Genomic DNA, 3,795 nt, shown 5'->3' on the forward strand with positions numbered 1-3,795 from the left:
ATTTGGCCAACAAACGGAGCCTCCACGTTCGCTCTCAAGGCCTAGAAATTCCCACGTTAATCGGAGAAAAATAAAAAAATAAAAATTACCCACCACTGCCATTATAATAAAAATTAGGCTAAAATACCCCTTGTGCGTAGTTAAAAATCACCCACCAATGGCATTATAGGAAAATAAATATAAAATACAATTTAGTTATGTATCAATTATAAACATATACTATTAATAAAAACTAAAGCTAACAACAATCAATCAAAATAAAACCAAAATAAGAATGATTATATGCATTCTATTATTAAAGCTCAACAAATCAAAATTTTATTATAGGTAGATTATTTTTTAAACCAAGACATAATTTACAATAATAAACAGGGTGATGTATGGTAAAAAAAATAGTATAATCTTTAAGTAAAGGTACAATGACATGCATATTTTTGAATTTTCAGTACTAGCTGCGCAAATGCGCGGGTTATATGTCTAGTTATTTAGAAAAGTTAAAATGTTCTATAATTTAGAACAGAAAGAGTACATCCAACGTTATACTACCATGGAGCGGCATCCACTCGTCATTTTTTGGCCATGGACTATAACGCGTGATACTTTTTTTTTCTTTTTTTTGGTTCTTTCCCCTTGTCTTATCTAGCACCTTTATTTCTGGCCATGGCTATCACTCCCATTTCAAATCTCTGAGCCTCGCTGCTCACGGTCTTGGCCACCAGAGAACGTACCCTATGCTCCCAGCCTCTCATAGGCTCCGTGCGTTTTGGAACCGACGGATGGGGGAGGGATGGACAATATGAAGGAGGAACAACAAGTGATAATGGCTATTATGTACCCAGCCCCCTCAAGAAAGTATGGATTGCATTTTAGACATAACTTCTGGTCTTTTTTCGCCAAATTGACCTTTTTTTCTTAGTTCTATTTTCAAAAATAGACCGCTCGGAAAACTATTTTCAAATCTGACACACCCATCCCGCGCCAATTGAGTTGGCGTGGAACTTAACTTATAACACGCCAAGGTCGTTGGCGTTTTATTCCCGTCGTTGAATGTCCACCTGACATTTTGACCAGGTCAAAATCTGACGTGGTCCCTACCACGCCAAATGTAGTGGCGCGGATGTCCGCCCCCATAACGGCTCACTTTCCCATTTGTTGTGGGCTCGGAGTCCATACTAACCGCGCCAGGGTTATTGGCGCGGACATTGTGAAACCCTAAACCCCGTGGTGTTTGGCGTGGCTGTAGTTCCGCGCCAAATGTTTTGGCGTTAATGTTGTTGGAGTAAAAGGAGAAGTGATCTTGTTCTTCGTCATCGTCGATTATATCTGCTTTACGGCCTGTGCTTTTTCCACATTAGCCATCCGTTTACACAACGTTTTGTTCCACTACATAGTTTTTTTATCCTGAATTCCTGATGAATTCAGTCAGGCAGGTCAAGGCTGGAAAAAAAAATCGCCTCAGGGGACGAAGTACATGGGATTGGGTATCTCGAACACGCGGTCGCCGGCGCAGTCGCCCTGCAGGTCGCTCCACTGGTCCCCGACGTTCCCGCGGATCCTGTAGCCTTCGTCCACGAGCTGCTTCCTCATCGCCGACTTGAACACCGACGAGCTCTGCCCTCGATACTCCGGGGTCCTGCACGCCGCCGACATGGGTCATGCCATTTAAGATGAGCAAATTGTGGGTGCGATTTTTCCATAAATAATCCGGATGACGTTCTTGACGGCAAAAGGAGCACCGTCCAGCCTTTTCCTATTTGGCGGAGAATCTGAATGCTCAGCCGTCCACATCAGGACCGCACTACAGGTGCCAAAGCTTACAGTGGCTGCGTCGTGCTCGTACCTCATGATGAGCCTCTCGTACCCGGAGAAGCCCTCTGCTTCCAGGTTCCCGTCCGTGCAGGGGGCAGCGTCTCCTCGTCCCGCCCGGAGAGGAGGAAGACCTTGAAGCCCTTGTCCAGCAGCGCCATGAACAGCCCGAGCACCGGGGGTATCCCCGGGCATGCCTCCTTGCTCGCCCACGCCTTGAAGGCCGACGGATCGTACGCCCTGGATTGGATGGAAGGAGACATTTCTGAATCATCATCGTCTGATCGGTGGCGATCGAGATGCAAGAACAGGGGAGGCAGCGGCCGCGCGTACGGCGTACCCGAACTGCTTGGTCTCGTAGTAGGGGAGGTTGGAGACCCAAGCGTCGAGGCCGTCGGGGTCGGCGCCGGCGTCGGCGGCGATCTGGTCGGCGTAGCCTGACGCCTGCTCATGACGCCGGCCAGGGCCCTGAGGTACTGGCCCCGTGTCATGTACCCCTTGACGTAGCCGATGCACTGCGCGGGCACCGTGCGCCACCCCCGGGCGTTGTTGGCCTTGGCCTCCACCATGACGCGCCAGCTCAGGCAGCCGGGGTCCTCGGGCTCCTGCCCTGGCCAGAAGCACTGCTTCGCGCCGGGTCGCCTCCGCCGCCGCCAAAGATGGGTTGGGTAAAGGGGTAAGTAGGACCCACGCCAAATACCACCGGGTTAGGATTTCACAACCTCTGCGCCGATGACCCTGGCACAGTCATTTTGGACTACGGGCCCACAATAAATGGGAAACGACCCGTTATGAGGGCGGACACTGCGCCAATGCATTTGGCGCGGGTATGGACCATGTCAGATTTTGACCGGGTCAACATACCACATGGACATTCAACGACGGGAATATAACGCCAACGACTTTGGCGTGTTTAAAGTTATGCTCTGCGCCAACTCAATTGGCGCGTCATGAGTGGGTCAGATTTGGAAATAGTTTTTCCAGTTGTCTACTTTTAAAAATAGTTTTAGAAAAAGGTCAATTTGATGAAAAAAGACTAACTTCTGTTACAGTCTTCTTCCCCAATCTGAGCATATTTCTTCATGTTCTTGTCATTTGTTCGCCAACCGATCTACTGGCAGCCCCATCAAACAGCAGCATAGAGTTGAAAACCAGATCGATTTGTTCTCGACTTGCCGGCTCCACGTACTGGTGCTGCACCAACGCAACACCGTGCCAGGGCGCGAGGATGTCGACGATTCGGTGATTGGAACCGGGCTGTCGACGACGTGAGCTAGGGAGGGAGGAGTGAGCCTGCGTGGAGGCCGGGAGGGAAATGCAGCCGAGCGGGGTCCATCCGGCAGTGGTCGGCCGCCTCGTCAGCGCAGAGCGCGGTGGCGCACTCGATCATTGGCTTCACGTACTGGAGTAGTGGAGTGAAGCAGCCAACAACCCAGCGCCCACCGCCATCAGCCCAGCAGCAAGCCGAGGAGCAGCAGCAGGGAGCAGGCAACATTGAAAGGTACCAATTCAGTAATTTTTGACTTTTTTGGTGGGTTGCACACTGGTAGCTATGTAGGAATGTAGGATTGCATCAGATTTATAAATTGTTGTGTGAATATGTGCAATTGTACGATTGCATTGCAGAATTGCTGAAATACGAAGAAATATGGAGAAATTGCATCTCTCTTTCACGAACATTTATGATATTCAAAAAAGTGTCTCATTGGACCTGGAACAAACCACCGTAACTTCAAACAGTAGATAGATACGCCACTGCTTGCAGAATTGCTATTTAACAGATATTCAGTTTGGATAAATGTATTCATCACTGTTCCATTGCTCCAACAAATAGGTATTATAATAAGTAGATACTAACATACTTACTATGTTGACACGTCGTACTTCTTTTTCCCATTCTATATAAAGAAATCAGTAAGCAAATATGCCATGCTCCCTCCGTGTTAAGATCATGTTTGTATCTGAACTTCTTCACTTAGTAGATCTGGC

At 48.4% G+C, this 3,795-nt stretch overlaps 1 pseudogene; it reads right to left on the reverse strand.

The window, feature by feature from the left end:
- Positions 1-1,297: 1,297 nt before the first annotated feature.
- Positions 1,298-2,510, reverse strand: LOC120667689 (annotated as a pseudogene).
- Between the last annotated feature and the right edge of the window lie 1,285 nt (positions 2,511-3,795).

Source organism: Panicum virgatum, chromosome 3N (genome assembly GCF_016808335.1).
Source record: "Panicum virgatum strain AP13 chromosome 3N, P.virgatum_v5, whole genome shotgun sequence".
Classification (NCBI taxonomy): Eukaryota; Viridiplantae; Streptophyta; class Magnoliopsida; order Poales; family Poaceae; genus Panicum; species Panicum virgatum.